The 22,453-nt window shown below is 35.4% G+C and overlaps 1 protein-coding gene across 2 annotated transcripts in view; it reads left to right on the forward strand.

Annotated features, from left to right (window-relative positions):
- Positions 1-22,453, forward strand: part of WDPCP (WD repeat containing planar cell polarity effector) — a 264,105-nt gene that overhangs the window by 11,994 nt on the left and 229,658 nt on the right. The window lies entirely within an intron of this gene.

Genomic DNA, 22,453 nt, shown 5'->3' on the forward strand with positions numbered 1-22,453 from the left:
TTGCATAGTATGGCCATTTTAACGATGTTAATTCTTATAACCCAGGAGCATGGAATATCTTTCCATTTCTTTGAATCCTCTTTAATATCCTTGATTAATATTTTATAGTTCAGCTTTATTATATAATAAAGGATATGATAAAAGACACAGATGGACATCCAGATAAAGAGATACGTAGGGCAAATTCTAGGAGGTTCCTTGGGCACAGGAACTTGTCTCTGTGGGGTTGGGGAACATTACTCTCTTAATACCTGCATGCATTCACCAGCACAAGTTAGAAGCTCTCCAAACCCCTTAATATTGGGATTTTTATGGAAGCTTCATTATGTAAGTACAATCAATTATTAAACCCATGTCCAGCTCCTTTCCCCTCTTTAGAGAATAGGGGATGGGTGTGAATATTCCAACCTTCTAATCACAGCTTGGTTTCTCTAGTGATTCAGGAGCCAGCCAGAAGCCTACCTAGAGTTGCCTCGTTAGAACAAATGACATTCCTCTCAGCCAGAAAATTCCAAGGGATTTTGGAGCTCTGCGTCAGGAGCTGGGGTCAGAGACCAAATATTTGCGCAAGAGATGTCCTTGTGCTCTTAACACTTAGGAGCTCTGTGCCGGGAACTGGGGTCAAATACTAAATATGAGAACAAAAGATTTTACTAGCACCTGTATTTGCAAGGGTTTCAGAGCTCTGGGTCAGGAACTGGGGCTGAGATAAGTACATCTGTTTCTTACTCTTTCACAACCTTTATCTTATGTATATTCTCATGTTCACATTCTTTGTTTCAATAATGTTCTATAACATTTTTCTCCAATACAAGACCATGCATTAAATTTAGACATCATGTCTCTCCTGTAATCTAGAAAAGTTCATTTGCCCTTTTTGTCATTCATGACATTGACATTTTTGAAGAGTGTAGCCTAGTAATTTTGTAGTCTCCTTTGGTTTAGGTTTGTTTGAAGTTTCTCTTAATGAAAGGCATGCATTTTTGCAGAGAAGACTACATAAGTGTGGTGGATTTATCAGGTCATTCCATCAGTTTGTCCTGTTATTTGTGATGTTAATTGTAACCACCTGATTAAGGTCTTGTTTACCAGATATTTCCACTGTAAAATTACTCTTTTTTCTCTTTTGTAATTAATAGATAATGCGTGGGGACATACTGTGAGATTATGTTAATGTTCTGGTCCTCATCGAACTTGTAACCCATTGTTTTAATGCTGACGATTTTTGCCTGAAGCAGTGATTACTACTACGATAAAATGCTTTTCAAACTGTCATTTCTTCAACATTTATTAGATAGCATTCTAAGTTTATTTTCCCTTCTTATCTATATCCAAGTATCTATCTATCTGTCATCTGTTTCTTGCTAACAACTCTTCTGACCCCAGATGTGTGAATTTTCTATGCCAAACAGTTATCCATTTCCCTGCAGATACCAACTGGGTGTCCTACAATTTAGTTCAGTTCCGGTACTAACTAACTGGAGTTAGCAAGTTCTACAAGAGTGCCCCCACTTCCGAGCCATTGAAAGTCTAGACCTTTCATACTTCTGACCAACTAGTTATATATCAGAGTTTTCCACAACCCCTCCTCAGGTTCAGTAATTTGCTAGAACAGCTCATAGAACTAAGAAAAATAGTTTATTTGCTAGTACTGATTTATTATAAAAGATACCACTCAGGAACAGCCAAATGGAAGAGATGTATAGTGCAAGGTATGGGGTAAGGGGTAGGGAACTTCTGTGCCTTATCTGGGCACGTTACCCTTCTAGCACCTTGTGGTCAAAAACCTGGAGGATCTCTGAACCCTACATTTTAGGAATTTTTATGCTGATTTCATTATGTAAGCATGATTACTTAAATTACTGACTGTTGTTGATTAACTCAATTCCAGCCTCTGTCCTCCCTGGGGATCCTATGGTGGGGCAGAAATTTCCAACCCTCTAATCATGCATTGGTCCTTCTGGTGACCAGCATCTATTCTGAAGCTATCTAGGAGCACTTTAGCCAAGAGTCATCTCATTAGTATACCAGAGGCACTTTTAACACTCAGGAAATACCAGGAGTTTTAGAAGCTTTTGTGCTAGGAACCATGGATGAAGACCAAATATGTATTTCTTACTTTATCACAGCATGACTCTAATTATTTTATTTAACCCTCTTAGTTTTTTAGAAACAGAGACCACCTCAGAGGCTTCGTAGTTGGAAGCTATCCTGTAAGGATACATATAACAATAAAAAGACAAATCTCAACTAACTCAATAAGACCTCAGGGGAACCCAGTCAAAGCCAAATGATGAGATTCCAATCGTACTGTCCCTTCTGCTGAGCAGGAGCTTATGGAACAATTATATGAGTCTCATGGAGAATAGAACAGATAGGCCATTCTAGAATCTCAGAAAGTTATGGGTTCTTAGTTATCTAACTATCCATCTAGCTTTAGGAATTCACAGATCCTCCAATAACCTGACTTCTTTTTAAATCTTTTAGCTTTTCTTCCTGCTCTTAACTGTCTGATGTATCCATAGTTCCTAAGAGAGAGACAGAGACACAGAGAGATAGAGTGACACAGAGAATTAGATTGGCCTGGGAGGTTATGACCATTGTTGTTTGGACAGAGCTCCTACCAGCTGCCCCTCAGTAGTTTGCTTACCAATCTCCAGAATATGTCATGTGCCCATTACAGCCCCCTCAGGCACATTGGTTGGGGGTGGGAGTTGGAAAGAAGCCATGATTTTCAAAGCATATGCTATTCCTTTTTATGGAATATCCTCTGATTAATTCCTCTGGTAGTAGGGTTGGTGGAAAGGGCAGCTTCCCTGTGTGGTTACTATGAATATAGTTGGCAGTACATATCTCTGTCTTGGTTCTTCATTCTGTCACAGTAGAGCCTCTCTCTGTCTGTAAGCAATGTGACTTACTTTCTGAGCTCTCTTCAGAATATTCATGTTGTGATATTTAACTTACTTTAAATCATGATAATGTTGAAAATTGGTACAAAACTGGGCAAGGATTTTCAATGATTCAGTATGTTATATTAGTCATTAAAAATATTGTGAAACCATAACTGTTGTCTGCCTTATTAATTTGGCCAGATTAAGAGATGTAAGTATTAGTATGTTTCCTTATACTTTTCTGTTCTTATAGAACCATCATTTAGTGTTTTCCTTAAAAGAGCTATTTAACACTTATGTGAATATCTGTATAGACTAGACTGTTTGCAGTTAACATTTTTCAGAAGCCCAAAGCAGACTTTCCACAATGTACAGTTTGTTTTTGAAAATTTTCTGCATTGAGTATCACTTATTCATTTGTTCTTGTTATTTAATATGACTGAAATATAAATAACTAATTGTTTAAAGTATTTCAGTTAATTCCATGTATAATTAAAAATTTTAAATACATTAACATTTCACAACATAGTCTGTGATTGGGATTAGGACTGTTTGTATTTGCTGTTCAAATACTCAGTATAATATTTGATATTTGGATAAATGCTATTTTTCATATCAAGTATATTTGTTTAAAATTGTAGAGGGGATATACTAGGGAGCTTGGAAAATTTGTGTTTAACAAAATTATTTGATTATTTTCAGATATTAAAAACGCAACAGTTTTTGGGAATCTCACAGGCTTATATGACTATTAGATTTTGCAGGTTTGTATGCTTTAATAATATGCTTTTTTTCCCCTGTCATACATAAAACATTTGATCTCTGGGTCTTGCTTGAAATGGAATAATGGGAGGGAAAAGTGAGATGAGATATCCTCTTCGCTTTTCTCTAGAGAACATTAAACTATCCCATTTCCTTTAAGCAGACTCTCCCAAATGATTAACTTTATTTCATAAGAGGAAATGCATCTTTATTTTAAAGTACAGTACTTTCCTTATACATTGTGTGAATTAAGTGTGTTGACATTTAAAAAGCTGTCTGACTGAACCAACTATTTGCAACAAGCCCAGACCAGCCAGAACTACTTTGGGAAGGGCATATAGACTTACTGAAGTTAAAACTACTACAAGGCAAGATTATTCTAGAGACATGAAGTCTGGGTTTTGGCTTCAGGAAATATCACTTTGGAAATTACTCTCTAGGCAGGATTAAATATAAAAGTGAGATATACATCTAAAATGAATTAAGTTTCATACTAAATAGAACTCATTGCCAAGGGATTTTTAAAAAACATTTTGGTTACTATTATTTGAAATTGCTTTAAGAATGTTTGAAACTGAGTTGTAGAATTACTTTATAGTGAGGGCTTTAAAAGAACATGGTCATTTCTGGCTGTAAAAACCTGATTTATCATAATCATAAGCTGATTATGAGAAAGCTGTTAAATGTTGGATATTTAACCTACGCCTGATTGCAAAAATAAGATTATATGTGTGCCTGTTTTAAAAAAACTCTTGATGCCAAATTATGAATTGTGTTCCTCATTGTAATAAACAATTAGATGGAAGAATTAAAATATAGGGGTCTAGGATTCGTAGTTATTTTCCGGGTTCTTAGTGATGGAGATGATCATTCGTTTACTATCAGGACGGTTCTCATTTTTATACTGTCTATAGCATATAGTAGTAAATATATCTATACACATGCTATATGCTGTGTGCTATATATGTATGGTAGTATATGTCTATATATACTGTATATTGTACAAGATATTTATAGTGCACAATATATATAGTGTCTACTATGTAATGTATTTGTGTATACATAGTGTGTATAAAGTGTCTGTGTATATACACAGAGACATAGTGTCTATAGTAGAGAACAATACATTTCTAGACTATGTTACGTAATGAAGAAAAATAATTATGTCAGTGGTCTTAAGTCTTGTTAGTTACAGCAGTTACATTCTAAACAGCCCTCCTTTGCCATATTTTTTAAGGTTGTGTTATAAAATTATTGGTAGCAGTTGCATGTATTTATCTTTTTACTTTATCTCTCTATTAGGCAGACAATTGTTAAAGGATACTATTTTTGTCTATTTTTAGATTTACTTTTATTGAGTATAGTTAATTTACAATGTTGTGTTAATTTAAGGTTTTACAGCAAAGTGAAACAGTCATGCATATAAATATATCTATTCTTTTTTCCCATGTAGATTATGACAAACTATTGAGTAGATTTTCCTGTGCCATACAGTAGGTTCTAAAGGATACATTTTAAAAGTGAGATCATGACTTTTATACAAATATAAAATGAAATGTCTTAAAAGATTTTATTTAACTCACTAATTAATGATATTATGATATTTTTTACCAGTTTGAAGGATCACATATTTATAGTCAAATAAGGAATGCTGAAATGAATTTACAAGTGAATGCATAATAGCCAAAAGTGATCAGTAGCCACTGGACAATAATCAGGACCAATTTGCATTTCTAGTGATAGGAATCATTTCTGATATTATATACATATCAGTTGTCTACAAGTTAACTTCTCTCTCTACAAAAGCCTATTTAGTGACAGGCAAATGGCTGAGCTACCCAAGGCACCCATTAAGTTTTACTTGTTGACAGTTTTTCCTTACAATTCAATACTGGTTCTGTCTCTGATACTTTATACTAACTTGATTTTAGTAGTCACAAGAGGGAAATTGTTTCATGCCTATGAATTATGTTAGTTTAGTTATGTAAATTCTGTGCAGGAAGACATCCCCAAATGCATGAATCTGTAAGTCAAAATCATGTTCTGGGTGTAAATTCAGAAGTTGAATGGTTAAAACCTGTATCCTGGTTCAGAAAATAAAAGAAAAGAGGGTTTTTTATAAATCTAATCTAATTTTAATTGTAATGGAGGAGCCAGTTATTTGAAGGAATCCAGCAATGAATACTTTTGAAAAGCAAGAATCCTCTTCTAATGGAATTAATTCCTCTTTGCCTTATTTGTTTTATAAATGAGAGCTTTGTGTATCCATTTTAAGTTAGGTATAACTTTAACTCCAAAATAATTAGAAGCACTGAACCATGAAAGAAGCAAGCATGACATATTACTTTTACAAAATCCTCATGTTGTGTGATTTTGTTCTGATATTTTCTCCTTTGCCAATCATTTATACTTTCTATTTTATAATTAATAATAGTATGTTAGAACTAACTTAGACTTGCATATCTTCTGATTCCCGGGGAATACCAAGTATGATGAGATACCCTTTACCTATTAACCAGCCCCTGGAAGTTAGACTGTGAGCCAATCAGATAGTCCTGCCTAGGACTCTTACGGGAGTGAGGAATGATGGAGTAGGTTAGATGACTCAGGAATAGTTGAGAGTTTGGCTGTGTGAGGGTGGAGAGTGGGGCTGAGTATTCCATGGGTTTCAAGGGCTATAGGACCTGAGTATATGGCTTAGGATTTTCATCAGACCTTATCTCCTTTGCTTTTCTCTGGAGTCTGATTCTCTAGCCTTCCATTGATTCTGTGATCTTTATGTTTAAGATCTGTAAGTTTCTTTTCTGCTGAAGTTAACTGGAGTTGGTTTCTGTTGTTTATTAAACAAACAAAAACCAAAGGAAAACTCTTAACTATGAAAAGAAACGACCAAGTAAATGATTATGTTTCTAGGTATATGATCATTATCAAGTTTACAAAGGAAAAAGTGAAGCATATGTATTGTATGTGGGAAAAATAGAAATGGTGCTGAAATAATTAAGGTTGCTGCATTATAACCTAATAGATCATATGAATCAATTTATGGAATAATAGTGATAACTTATGAATATATCTTTTTGAAGTATTGTAAATCATCTTTTTACCATATGTTCACATGTCCAAGAATATCCTTTGTGTAAAATTCTTCTGGCATCTTAAAATATGAGCTGCTTCTAGTAATAGCAGAGTAGCTCGTATTGAACTAATCCTCCTGCAGAAAACCATTATAAATTCTGGACAAAATACAAAACCCCCACAGCTCTCGGAAGGCACTGGAGAGTGACCATAGCAGGCAGAAATTGAGGGAGAGTCAACACTTGGAAAGAGAGAATAACACTGCACAAATGAAAATGAGATTTTGTTGCCAGCAGACTTGCAGTATAAGAAATGCTAAAGGGAGTTATTTAGGCTAAAGGGAAATGATACCAGATGTAAACTTGGATCTTCCAGAGGAATGAAGAGTACCAGAAATGGAAAATATGTTGGTAAATATATTTTTTTTCAGTTTCTTTAAAACATATGACTGCTTAAGGTAAAAATTGTAACATTGTATTGTGATGTGTATAGTATATGTAAATATAATACATACAATGATAATAGCATAATGATGAAGAAGAGCAATCTCAGGATTCCTGAATTTTTAAAATTTTATTTATTATAGTTGATTTACAATGTTCTGTTAATTTCTGTTGTACAACAAAGTGACCCAACTGTGTGTATGTATGTGTACACACACACACACACACACACACACATTGTTTTTCTTACATTATCCTCCATCATATTCCATCACAAGTGGCTAGGTATAGTTCCCTGTGGTAAAGTGGTACAGTATTAACTCTTAGTAGAACTGTGAAAAACTAAGGATATATATTGTTATACCTAGAGCAACCACTAAAAAATAAGGCAAAGAGGTTTTACTAAATTATGAGATGAGCAGTTTTCAATATGTTGGCATGCAGCTGAATCCAAATTTCAAAGAAGCGTTATAAAGTTGTTTAAGTGGTTAGATATTCAAACAAGATAAATTTTTTTTTTTTTTGTCTTTTTAGGGCTGAACCTGCGGCATATGGAAGTTCCCAGGCAGGGGTTGAATTGCAGCTGTGGACACCGGCTTATACCACAGCCACAGCAATGCCAGATCCAAGCCGCGTCTGTGACCTATACCACAGCTCACGGCCATGCCAGATCTTTCACCCACTGAGCAAGGCCAGGGATTGAACCTGCGTCCTCATGGATGCTGGTCAGATTTGTTTCCGCTAAGCCACGAGAGGGAACTCCTTCAAACATAAGATAATTTTTAAATGGTATAGTAGAAAATGCCAGCAGCCTGTAAAAGTACTGAAGTAATGTAGAAGCGCTCTGGTAAATAACAATTACGATAGCTAACATTTACTGAGTGCTGTGTGTCAAGTATTGTGTTATGCTTTTTACATGTATTATCTATTTATTCATTACAAAAACCTTAACAGAGTAGTTTTCTTATTCTGTTTTACCTTGAGGAAAGCGAGGTGTGGTGGTGTTAAATAATTTACCTAAGGTTTCATGGCTAGCAAGTAGCAGAGCCAGTGTTTGAACGCAGGATGCCTGATTTCAGAGCTTGTGCTCCTAACTATGCTTCTTCAGAAAATGAAACCTGAATTGAGCCTTGTGACCAGCATATTGCAAATAAAGTATGGTATGTGAATGAAACTCAAAGTTAAAATATTTATTAAAAATATGAAATAGGAGAAACCTTCAATTCCCATTTCTAATGTTTGGCATTCTATTATCCTCATGTATAAAACTTACACTTCGCTTTCTTTTACATAAAGTTGCTAGTGATCACCTGTCTACCTAGATGTATCTCCCTGATCAATCCCCGGGACAGATAATTCCTATCCCAGATTCTCCATCCTTTGGCCTAATTTTGTCCCTTAGCACTGCTTTTACTCTCATGGCTCTACTTTCAGTATATCTGACTGAAAGATAAGAGCTATGGGGGAGGAGAGAAAAATCAGGCCACTGTTTGGTGGGGAAGAACATAAACATCTATTGAATTCCTTCCATGTATCAGGTTCATAAAAATGTTCCATGTTTTTGTCCTCTGCCATTTCTGTTGAGTGATGCATGATATAGTTATATTTTCAAACTTTTGTTAAGTAGCAAAGGGCCTTTATTCCAAGTTAAAATTTTCATTTTATTGCAATGTAGAAAACAAACAGATGTTTTTATAAGCTCCCCTTTGTAGTGTTCTTATCAAGTCAGTGAGCCTAATCATGTTTTGCTAAAATATGGAGAAGGGTAGGATCTGCTTTACCTCTAAAGGATCTGCCTGCAGTATAGAGAAGATACTGAATATAAATATTTGGAGAGGCTGTAAAAAGTTGTAGAGGTATTGGGTGCTGAAAGCAGTGAGATGGAAATAATTAGACATGCAGAAATATTTAGGATGTAGAATTGACAGAATGAGGTGGTAGTTGTGTATGTCCCTGTGGGTGGTAAAAGAGAGGGGGGTGTCAAAAATAACTCAGGTTTTAGGAGTTCCCCTCCGGCGCAACAGAAACGAATCTGACAAGGAACCATGAGGTTGCAGGTTCGATCCCTGGCCTCGCTCGGTGGTGATGCTGTGAGCTGTGGTGTAGGTTGCAGATGCGGCTCGGATCTGGTGTTGCTGTGGCTGTGGTGTAGGCCAGCAGCCATAGCTCCGATTGGACCCCTAGCCTGGGAACCTCCACATGCCGCAGGTGCGGTCCTAAAAAGCAAAAACAAACAAACAAAAAAACTCAGGTTTTTGGTTTATAAAAAACTTTTGCTAACTTTTAAATTGTGTTTGTAGTTTTTTATTCAGCATGCCTAATTTTACAAGTTTTCTGTTTAGTTGTATAACCTATAATAGACTTTTAGTGCTTTTTTTTTAATGTCTTTTTAGGGCCACACCCATGGCATATGGAGGTTCCCAGGCTAGGGGTCGAATTGGAGCTACAGCTACTGGCCCAAGCCATAGCCGCAGCAATGTGGGATCTGAGCCATGTCTGCGACCTACACCACAGCTCACAGCAACACCGGATCCTTAACCCACTGAGTGGGGCCAGGTATCAAACCTGTGTTCTCATGGATACTAGTCAGATTCATTTCCGATGAGCCAAGCCGGTAACTCGGACTTTAGTGCTTTTTAAAAATAGATGTTTAATTAATGTGGGATTATGGTTAGATATACTGTTTCTGCCTGCCGTTTAGATTACCTAGCAATATCCTTATTAATTTATTGAATTTTTGAAATGTTACAATGAGCAAGGCACTAGTTATGAACAGTAAATGATTCAGAAATGAATTGAATGTAGGCACAGTGCTGAACCACCGACAGCATATTTTCCTCAGTGGCTCCTAGGTTTCTTACTACAATTCATATCCCATGGGGTTTGAGTAATTTTTAAAAATTTTCTGAAGTAATTTAAAGTATTTACTAGGTATTTTCAAGGTTTATGTCTTCTAGCCTATTTATTTACTTTGATCAGTGGTCACCCATACATTTATTTAAGCCTCATTTAAGCCTTATTGAACCTCATTGTATTTTTCAGTCATATATTTATATTGATACGTTCATAGGTTTTGGCTCTTTTAAAAAATACTAACTTTTTTGGGGGGGTGGGGAGGGAGAGAATCTTTAAACAATCTCCTACAAGAGCGTTACAGTTTTTTAATGCTGGGATTTGTTAATCATTCCATACTCAGGCTGTTCATGGACTTCAAACCTTAGGATAAATGCTATCCCATTTTTTTTTTATAACATATGTTTATTTATTTATTTATTTTAAATTTTCCCACTGTACAGCAAGGGGGTCAGGTTATCCTTACATGTATACATTACAATTACATTTTTTTCCCCCACCCTTTGTTCTGTTGCAACATGAGTATCTAGACAAAGTTCTCAATGCTATTCAGCAGGATCTCCTTGTAAATCTATTCTAAGTTGTGTCTGATAAGCCCAAGCTCCCGATCCCTCCCACTCCCTCCCCCTCCCATCAGGCAGCCACAAGTCTCTTCTCCAAGTCCATGATTTTCTTTTCTGAGGAGATGTTCATTTGTGCTGGATATTAGATTCCAGTTATAAGTGATATCATATGGTATTTGTCTTTGTCTTTCTGGCTCATTTCACTCAGTATGAGATTCTCTAGTTCCATCCCATTTTGATTTTGGAAGTACTCTAGTCTTTTTGTCCTATATTTATACAAATATACTATACTCTTGATTGTTTTAGCTGCTCTTAAGGGGAGCCTTGGCCAGGTCTGTTATTTCCTTTTTGCTTTTGTAGACACTTGATGTTTATGGTGAATTCAGCCAGTGATGTATGTCTTGGCTGAAAATACTTAGCTAACACTAGGCCTTGGAAAAGTTCTTAAAAACATATTATATTTTGTTTATAAATATTATTATTTCCCTTTGGGTAGTTCTTAGCCATTGATAACGCTTAGAAATGAAATTATAACCAGTTTTTAACCACCTAATAGGTGCGTTTTATATGAAATCTGACAGACATTATAAACTTTCTCGTCTGTTCCTTGATCAGCCTATTTTTAAAACAATGTATTTCTTAGTATCCTTTTTTTAAAAAATTTTTTTTCTCTTTTCTAGAGGTTAATGTAAGATTTGTGAGCATATTATTTTCTTTTTAAAAAAAGTTTTATTGAAGTATAGTTGATTTACAAGGTTGTAATAATTTCTGCTGTACAACAAAGTGATTCAGTCATACATATACACATATCCATTCTCTTTCAGATTCTTTTCCCACATAGATTATCACAGAATGTTGGTTGGAGGCTCTGTGCTATATAGCATGTCCCTGTTGGCCAATCATTCCATAACCTTAGTGTGCATATGCCAATCCTAAACCCCCAGTCCATCCTTCCTACCCCCCACAACTGTCCCCTTTGGTAACATAAGTTTTTCAAAGTCTGTGAGTCTCTTTCTGTCCTGCAAATAAATTCATTTGTGTCCTTTCTTTAAAAAAATAGGTTCCACATATAAGTGATATCATATGATGTTTGCCAAACTTCACTTAGTATAGCAGTTTCTAGGTCCATCTGTGTTTATGCAAACGGCATTATTCATTTTCTATGGCTGAGTAATATTCCATTGTGTATATGTACCACATCTTCCTTATCTATTACTTTGTGCATGGACATTTAGTTTGCTTCCATGTCTTGGTTCTTGTAAATAGTGCTGCAGTGAACATTGGGGTGCATGTATCTTTTTGAATTATGGTTTTCTCCAGATAGATGCCCAGGAATGGGATTGCTAGATAGTATGGTGATTCTGTTTTTAGTTTTTTTGAGGAACCTCCATACTATTTTCCAGAGTGGTTGCACCAGTTTACCTTCCTGCCAACAGTGTAAGAGGGTTCCCTTTTCTACACACCCTCTTCAGCATTTACTGTTTGTGGACTTTTCGATGATGGTCATTTTGGCTGCTGTAAGGTCATACCTCATAGTTGTTTTGACTTGCATTTCTCTAATAATTAGTGACATTGAGCATCTTTTCATGTGTTTTTTGGCCATCTGTACGTCTTCTTTGGGGAAACATTCTATTTAGATCTTCTGCCCATTTTTTGCTTGGGTTGTTTTTTGCTATTGTTGTTGAGTTGTATGTGCTGTTTGGATATTTTGGAGATTAAACCCTTGTCACTTGGTTCGTTTGCAAATATATTCTCTCATTCTGTGGGTTGTTTTTTTGTTTTGCTTATGGTTTCCTTTGCTATGCAAAACTTTTAAAGTTTAATTAGGTCCCATTTTTAATTTTTGTTTTTATTGTCATTACTCTAGGAAGTGAATCTGAGACTGTATTGCTGAGGTTTATGTCAGAGAGCATTAGGCCTATGTTTTCCTCTAAGAGTTTTATAGTATCTGGTTTTAAAATTAGGTCTTTAATCCATTTTGAGTTTATTTTTGTGTATGGTGTTAGAGAGTGTTCTAATTTCATTCTTTTGTATGTAGATGTCCAGTTTTCCCAGCACCACTTATTGAAGAGACTGTCTTTTCTACATTGTATATTTTTGCCTCCTTTGTCATGGATTCATTGACCAAAGGTGCTTGGGTTTATGTCTGGGCTTTCTGTCCTGCTCCGTGAATCTATATTTCTGTTTTTGTGTCAGTATGATACTGTTTTTGATGATTGTAGCTTTGTAGTGTTGAAGTCAGGGGGCCTGATTCCTCCATCTCCATTTTTCTTTCTCGAGATTGTTTTGGCTATTCAGGATCTTTAGTGTTTCTATACAAATTAAAACTTTTTTTGATCTAGTTTTGTGAAAAATGCCATTGGTAATTTGTTAGGGATTGCATTGAATATGCAGATTGCCTTGGGTGGTATACTCATTTTGACAATATTGATTCTTCTAATCCAAGAGCATGGTATGTCTTTCTGTTTATTAGTGTTGTCTCTGATTTCTTTCATCAGCATCTTAGAATCTTCAGAGTAGAGGTCTTTTGTCTCTTTAAGGTAGGTTTATTCCTAGGTATTTTTATCCTTTTTGATGTGATGGTAAATGGGATGGTTTTCCTAATATCTCTTTCTGATCTTTCATTGTTGGTATATAGAAATACAGTTGATTTCTGTGTATTAATTTTGTATCCTGCAACTTTACCACATTCATTGATGAACTCTAACAGTTTTCTGGTAGCATATTTAGGATTTACTGGGTATAGTATCATTTCACTTGCAAACTGATAGTTTTATTCCTTCCTTTCCAATTTGGATTCCTTTATTTCTTTTTCTTCTCTGATTGCCAAGGACTTCCAAAACTATGTTGAATAAAAGTGGTGAGAGTAGACATCTTTGTCAGGTTCCTGATCTTAGTGGGAATTCTTTCAGCTTTTCACCATTGAGAATAAGTCAGCTGTGGGTTTGTCCCATATGGCCTTTAGTTTGTTGAGGTAGTTTCCGTCTAATGGGCAAATTATTTTCAAATGTCCTACCTCCTTCAACATTCTATGTCCTGATGGAAGTTTTCTAATATTTAGTCATTCCTCCAAGTTTTCTTAAAATGGATCCTTCTGAAGGATAATTACCAGTTGTACTTTCAACATCATAAGATACCTTTCCTTGAACTTTTAGATTGAAAAATAATCATTTAGATAATCTTTAATTAGGTCTTTGCTTGTTTGTACTTGATTTTTTACCCAAGCAATTATTTGTTCTCCAAGTTCTTTTTTTGGAAAAGAAAATCATCTCTGTCTTTAAGGAGTACAGTTATTGTATAGATTATAGTCTTCTGAATTTCTCAGCTATTATTTCTTCCTAAATGACTGTGGCTAAATTTGTGATTTTATATAAGTTAAGAGTATCCCCTGGAGCTCCCTGATGGCTCAGCGTGTTGGGGACCTGGAAATGTCATTGCAGCAGCTTGGGTCATGGCAGTGGCACAGGCTTGATTCCTGGCCTGGGAACTGACACATGCTGCAGGTGCTGACCCCCCCACCCCGATTGTCCCCAGAGTCTTAAAAGTGCAGTTTTAAGATTTGATAACTTAGAAAAAAATCAATTGAAAGTTTAATTAATTAAATTTCTTTTATACAAATATATTTTTGTGAATTTGAATAGCAAAATTTCAATTAAAAAATTTTTTTCTTGCTTTAGTCCTTTTGATTGAAGACAGCAAGTTGAAGAAAAAGTTAATTGTGCCCTTAGACAAAATCATGTTAATTATGACAGTAAAAAGAAAATTGACTTAGAAGAAGGAATGTTCCCACAGACATTTAATTCACAACTAGATGAAAAAGTTAAGGATACCGGGTTTAATTTATGACAAGCCTTAATCTGGAAGATGCCACCAAGGCAGACTGTGGGTGAAATCGATAGGGAGTTGGCACAGAGTCCCCAAAACATGCACTGCACATCTGCTGAATAAAATATTCTACAACCCAGAGGCTACAGGATTCTAACAATGAAACTCCAAAGCATGCCTACATATTCAAATACTACAAAAAGATTACTGTGCTGTTATTCTGTCAATTAATAAAATGAAAAATTGAAAATTCCAGTTACTTTATTGACAGATGGACCTTTTCTGAGGAAGCATCTTTCCACATTTAAGTGACAGTATTACCTATCACATGTTGTTGTGTTTGGTGTACAGAAAAACCTCAGGAAGTTTGACAACACAAGAATCCTCAAAAGTTAACATTTGATGTTCCCTTAGGAAGTCTTACATTATTGGCCCTTCCTTTTTTTTTTTTTGTCTTTTTAGGGCCACACCCCCGGTATATGGAGGCTCCTAGGCTAGGGGTCTAATCAGAGCTACAGCTGCTGGCCTACATCCCAGCCACAGCAACGCCAGATCGGAGCTGTTTGCGACCTACACCACAGCTCATGGCAATGCTGGATCCTTAACACACAGAGTGAGGCCAGGCATCGAACCTGCATCCTCATGAATGCTGGTCAGATTCCTTTCTGTTGAGCGACAATGGGAAGTCCCAGCCCTTCCTTTTTTATTTAGATATAATCCACATACCATAAAATTCACCTTTTAAAGTGTACAATTGAGTGGTTTTTAGTATACCACTTAGGTTGCTTCCATATCTTGGCTATTGTAAATAGCGCTGCTTTGAACACTGTAGTGCATGCATCCTTTTATATATATGTGTGTGTGTGTGTATTCTTTTTTAAAACATTATTTTCCATCATGGTCTATCCGAGGAGATTGGATATAGTTCCCTCTGCTATGCCTTATTGCCTGTCCACATCTTTCTGAATTACAGTTTTGTCTGGGTAATATGCCCAGGAATGGGATTGCTAGATTATATGGTAGTTCTGTTTTTAGTTTTTTGAGGAACCTCCATACTGTTCTCTGTAGTGGCTTTACCAATTTACATTCCCACCAACAGTGTAGGAGGGTTCCCCTTTCTCCACACCCTCTCCAGCATTTGTTATTTATAGACTTTTTGATGATGACCATTCTAACTGATGTGAAATGGTATCTTTGGGTTTGCATTTCCCCAATAATTAGTGATGTTGTAATTAGCACTTTTCACATGCCTGTGTCTTCTTTGGAGAAATGTCTCTTTAGGGCTTCTGCCCATTTTTCAATTGGGTTGTTTGTTTTTGTTGTTGTTGTGTTGTATGAGCTGTTTGTATATTTTGGAAATTAAGCCCTTGTCAGTTGCATCATTTGCAAATATATTCTCCCATTCTATGGGTCATCTTTTCATGTTGTTTATGGTGTTCTTTACTGTGCAAAAGCCTATAAGTTTAATTAGGTCCCATTTGTTTACTTTTTCTTTTATTTCTTTTGCCTTAGGAGACTGACCCAAAAAAAACATTGATATGGTTTATGTCACAGAATGGTTTGGCTATGTTCTCTTCTAGGAGTTTTATGGTATCATGTCTTATATTTAGGTCTTTAAGCCATTTTGAATTATTTTTGTTTATGATGTGAGGGATTATTCTAATGTCATTGATTTACATGTGGTTGCCCAGCTTTTCCGGGACCACTTGCTGAAGGGACTGCCTTTTCTCCATTGTATGTTCTTGACTCCTTTAAAATTATAGGTTCTATTTCACTTTTAGTGATCAGTCTGTTCAAATTATCTATTTCTTCTTTTTTTGTTATTATTACTTTTTTTTAATAGTTATTTCTACAATATGATTTTTTTTCTACTATACAAGCATGGTGACCCAGTTGCACATACATGTACACATTTTATTTTCGTACATTATCATGCTCCATCATAAGTGACTAGACATAGTTCCCTCAAATTATCTATTTCTTCTTGATTCAGTTTTGGTGGGCCATATATTTTAGAAACTTATCCATTCCTTTTAGGTTGTCCAGTCTGTTGGCTTGTAATTGTTAATTTACTGATTACTTTTTTTTGGCCATGCCTGCGGCATGTGGAAGTTCCTGGGCTAGGGATTGAATTCACACCATAGCAGCGACCTGAGCCACAGCAATGACAGTGCCAGATCTATACTATTCTTGCAACTTTTCTATCTTAAGTTGTTTCACAGTACAGTTTTTAAAAAAATGTTTTCTTCTGAAGTTGAGTATCCAATGACCCAATTCTCATTGAATGCTCTACCAAAAAAATTTTTTTAAATGATTGAATTGGTGTAAAGATGAATTTGAATATTTATACAAAATAAATAGAAAATTATGCCTTGAATATCAGTGTTGACGTGGGACTTTTGATTTTTTTAATCTTAAAAAGTACCTTATACTGCAAAGTGCATAAATCATTTCTAAAGAGGGATGCATTAAAGAAAAATAGCATCCTTGAGGACAAAACACCCGAGGCATTCATCCCCTGACCTAACAAGATGACAGACTTGAAGCAACTTCAAAGCTGCAAAAATAACTGGCTCTGACATGTACCAAGATAGGAGGAAATAGTTCCCTCAACCTTGAAATAAATGCTTAGTCTTTAAAGAGAACAAAAGAAAAAGCTGTATCATATTTCGTAAATATAATTTAGCAGTTGAAGAGTTCACATTATTCATTTTTGATTTTGTTTCTCGGGAAAAGCTAGTAAAGTTAAATCAAGATTATTTTTATATTCATTCTTTCCCTCTTTGGTGTGTAGGGGAATGGAAAGCTTTTAAAATATTTGTTGCTTCCCCAAGTGTCAGTGAAAAGTCTGTTGGATGCTTTCTTTTCAGTGCCATTAGGCCCAGACAGGTTATATTTCATTTCACACCGCTTAGTTGATATTTATACTTTTCTATAGTTTAGTGGTAACCTATCTTTAAATACTTTACTATTTTGTAGAAATCATCTTCAGAATACACTTCTAGGAGTTCCCACTGTGGCTCAGTGGTAATGAACCTGACTAGTATCCGTGAGGACTTGGTTTTGATCTCTGGCCTCGCTCAGTGGGTTAAGTATCTGGTATTATCATGAGCTGTAGTGTAGGTTACAGGCTTGGGTCCTGTGTTATAGTGGCTGTGGTGTAGGCTAGCAGCTGCAGCTCCGATTAAGACCTCTAGACTGGGAAATTCCATATGCTGTGGGTGCGGCCCTAAAAAGACCAAAAAAAAAAAAAAAATGCATTTCTATTTATCTTACCCTGAAAAAAAAATCCTTGGATTTATAACTATGTCATTCTTTCACTTCTGTTCTTTTCTGAATGTTTGCTACTCATTTGACAAAATACATTGTGGGTTCTGTTTCTTCTTGGAAGCTATTTCTAATCACTCTTTTACATTAATATCTCACAGTCTTCCTGACAGCATATAGCTGTTTTTTTTCAGTTGAATTCTTTTTTTAATGTACCCAGTTATAGTTTTAGCACTTATTACCTAATATGGATGTGAATTTTTAAAAATTGGAATTAATAGTATTGTTTCTTGGAATCTGTTTAAAATTTAAATGATTGAAAAAAATGAATTGGAGTAGGTGTATTTTTTCCTCTGGGAATAACTAGAAATAATGGCATAAAAGAGAATAGAGAAAATTATCTTGTATAAAGGAAGTTATCATTTCTTAACATTCTGTTCAATGTAAGAATACTCAAATACTCACAGATTATATATAATCTCAGTGAAAGAAATACAGTAATCTTTAGGTAAATTCAGCACTTGTCTTTTTAATAGAACATAAAATGTTTTAAAGGAGGCGAAAAAGTACTAATGCTTAGGTGTATACTAGGATAATAAGAGTTAAGAGAGAGAATATGTTGGGTATAGGTTAAAAAGGGGCAGCTAGAAATCTAGAAGATGAACAGTATTCATAGCCTTTTTCAAATGGGTTCCTTTTATTTGAACAAATAATTCACATGTCTGTGTTTGGCTTTAGGAAACCCAAACATTATGCTAGCATTTTGCTTTTAAAATAATTTGGGCCTTGATTATGTTAATGTTATCTAACACTTCCCTTTTTATTATAGTTTTTATAACTTTGACCAGATTTTTAAAAAAATATCCAGTTTTTACTGTGAGAAACTCCTTTTTTCCTCATTCCACTATTATTATTTTAAAAAATTTTATTGGAGTATACTTGACTTAATGTTATTACCAGGTTCAGGGGTACAGCAAAGAGAATCATTAATCCATATATCCATTCTATTTTCCCATATAGGTTATTACAGACTATTGAATAGATTTTCCTGTGCTATGTAGTAGGTCCTAGTTAATTATTTTATGTAGAGTAGTACGTGTATATTATTACCATCCTTCTAATTTATCCCTCCCTGCCATGGGATTCTCTATGGTAACTGTAGTTTGATTTTGAAATCTGTGAGCTTGTTTCTGTTTTATAATTAAGTTCTTTTGTATCATTTTTTATTAGACTCCACATATAAGTAATATCATATGATATTTGTCTTTGACTTACCTCACTTATGATAATCTCTAGGTCATCTGTGTTGCTGCAAAATGGCATTATTTCATTCTTTTTTTTTTTTTTTTTACAGCTGAGAAATATTCCATTGTATACATGTACCACATCTTCTTTATCTACTCCTCTGTCGATGGACATTTAGGTTGTTTCCATGTCTTGGCTATTATATATAGTGCTGCAATGAACATTGGAGTACATGTATCTTTTTGAGTCGTGGTTTTCTCTGGATAGATGCCCAGGAGTGGGATTGCTAGATGAAATGGTAATTCTGCTTTTGGTTTTCTGAGAAATCTCCATACTGTTTTCCATAGTGCGTACACCAATTTACATTCCCACAAACAGTGTAACAGGGTTCCCTTTTCTCCACACCTTCTCCAGCATGTATTATTTATAGACTTTTTGATGATGGTCATTCTGGCCAGTGTAAGGTGGTACCTTGTAGTGGTTTTGATTTGCATTTCTCTAATGAGTGATGTTGAACATCTTTTCATGTGTTTCTTGGCCATCTGTGTGTTTTCTTTGGAGAATTGTCTGTTTAGATCCTCTGCCCGTTTTTTGATGGCGTTGTTTGTTTTTTTGGTATGGAGCTGCAGAAGGTGTTTATAAATTTTGGAGATGAATCCCTTGTCAGTCATTTCATTTGCAAAGGTTTTATCCCATTCTGTGTGTTGTCTTTTTGTTTTGCTTAGAGTTTCTTTTGCTGTACAGAACTTTTAAGTTTAATTAAGTCCCATTTGTTTACTTTTGTTATTATTGTCATTACTCTAGAAGGTGGATTTGAGAAGGTATTGCTGTGGTTTATGTCAGAGAGTGTTTGGTCCATTTTCCTCTAAGAGTTTTTATAGTATCTGGTCTTATATTTAGACCTTTAATACATTTTGAGTTTATTTTTGTATATGATGTTAGAGAGTGTTCTAATTTCATTCTTTTACATGCGGCTGTCCCATTTTCCCAGCACCACTTACTGAAGGGACTGTCTTTTCTCCATTGTGTATTCTTGCCTCCATTGTCATAGATTAGTTTACTGTAGGTGCGTGGGTTTAATTCTGGGCTTTTTATCCTGTTCCACTAATCTATATTTCTGTCTTTGTGCCAGTACCATATGGTTTTGATGACTGTTGCTTTGTAGTATAGGCTAAAGTCAGGGAGCCTGATTCCTTCAGCTCCATGTTTTTTTTTTCAGGATGTCTTTGGCTATTCTGGGTCTTTTGTGCTTCCAAACAAAATTTAAAATATTTTGTTCGAGTTCTGTAAAAATGTCCTTGGTAATTTGATGGGTATTGCATTGAATCTGTAGATTACCTTGGGTAGTATAGTCATTTTGATAATATTGATTCTTCCAATCCAAGAGCATGGTATGTCTTTCTATCTATTTGTGTCATCTTTGATTTCTTTCATCAGTGTTTTAGAGTTTTCAGAGTTGTACAGGTCTTTTGTCTCTTTATGAAGGTTTATTCCTAGATATTTTATTGTTTTTGATGTGATGGTACATGAGATTGTTTCCCTAATTTCTCTTTCTGATCTTTCATTGTTAGTATATAGAAATGCAGTTGATTTCTGTGTATTAATCTTGTGTCCTGCAACTTTGCCAAATTCATGAGTTCTAACAGTTTTCTGGTAGTGTCTTTAGGATTTTCTGGGTTTAGTCTCATGTCATCTGCAAATAGGGATAGTTTTACTTCTTCCTTTCCAATTTGGATTCCTTTTATCTCTTTTCTCTGATTGCCATGGCTAGGACTTCCTAAACTATGTTGAATAGTAGTGGTGAGAGCAGACATCCTTGTCTTGTTCCTGATCTCAGCAGGAATTCTTTCATTTTTTCACCATTGAGAATGATGTTAGCTCTGGGCTTGTCATATATGGCCTTTATTATTTTGAGGTAGGTTCCCGCTATGTCCACTTTCTGAGGGTTTTTTTTTTTTTTATCAGAAATGGGTGTTGGCTTTTGTCAAAGGCTTTTTCTACGTCTGTTGAGAGGGTCATATGGTTTTTAGTATTCAGTTTGTTAATGTGTTGTATCACAATGATTGATTTGTGGATATTGAAAAATCTTTGCATTCCTGGGATAAATCCCACTTTATCATGATGTACAACCCTTTTAATTTATTGTTGGATGCTAGTATTTTGTTGAGGATTTTTGCATCTATGTTCATCAGTGAAATTGGCCTGTAATTTTTTGTGTGTGATATCTTTGTCTGGTTTTGGTATCAGGGTAATGGTGGCCTCCTAGAATGAGTTTGAGAGTGTTCCTTCCTCTGCAATTTTTAGAATAGTTTCAGAAGGATAGGAGTTAGCTCTTCTCTAAATGTTTGATGGAATTCACTTGTGAAGCCATCTGGTCCTGGACTGTTGTTTGTTGGAAGTTTTGTTTTGTTTTGTCTTTTTGCCATTTCTTGGGCCACTCCTGCAGCATATGGAGGTTCCCAGGCTAGGGGTCTAATCGGAGCTGTAGCTGCTAGCCTACACCAGAGCCACAGCAACGTGGGATCTGAGCCACGTCTATGACCTACACCACAGCTCATGGCAACGCCAGATTGTTAACCCAGTGAACAAGGCAAGGGATGGAACCCACAACCTCATGGTTCCTAGTCAGATTTGTCAACCACTGTGCCACGATGGGAACGCCATGTTGGAAGTTTTTTAATCAGAGTTTCAATTTCAGTACTTGTGATTGGTCTGTTCATATTTTCTATTTCATTTTGGTTTAGTCTTGGAAGATTGTACTTTTCTAAGAATTTGTCCATTTCTTCAGGTTTTCTGTTTTATTGGCATATAGTTGCATGTAGTAGTCTCTTATGATCCTTGGTAGTTCTGTGATGTCTGTTGTAACTTCTCTTTTTCCATCTCTAATTTTATTGATTTGAGTCCTTTTTTTTTTCTTGATATGTCTGGCTAAGGGTTTTTCAATTTTGTTGGTCTTTTCAAAGAAACAGCTTTTTGTTTCATTGATCTTTTCTATGGTTTTCTTCATTTCTATTTCATTGATTTCTGCTCTGATCTTTATGGTTTCTTTCCTTCTGCTAACTTTAGGTCTTGTCTGTTCTTCTCTCTCTAGCTGCTTTAGACGTAAAGATAGGTTGCTTGTTTGAGTTTTTCTTGTTTTCCTGAAGTAGACTTGTATTGCTATAAACTTTCCTCTTAGAACTGATTTTGCTGTATCCCATAGGTTTTGGAGTGTTGTATCTTTGTTGTCATTTGTTTCTAGGTATTTTTTAATTTCATCTTTGATTTCTTCAGTGATTTATTGGTTATTTAGTAGCCTGCTGTTTAGTCTCCACATGTTTGTGTCTGTAGTTTTTTCTTGTTGTTGATTTTCCAGTTGTATAGCATTGTGGTTGGAAAAGGTGTTTGATGTGATTTCAGTTTTCTTAAAGTTACCAAGGCTTGATTTGTGGCCCAGAATATGATCAATCCTAGAGAATGTTCTATATGCACTTGAGAAGAATGTGTATTCTACTTTTGGATGGAATGTCCTATAAATATCTATTAAGTC

This window comes from Phacochoerus africanus, chromosome 5, assembly GCF_016906955.1.
Source record: "Phacochoerus africanus isolate WHEZ1 chromosome 5, ROS_Pafr_v1, whole genome shotgun sequence".
NCBI classification, from domain to species: domain Eukaryota; kingdom Metazoa; phylum Chordata; class Mammalia; order Artiodactyla; family Suidae; genus Phacochoerus; species Phacochoerus africanus.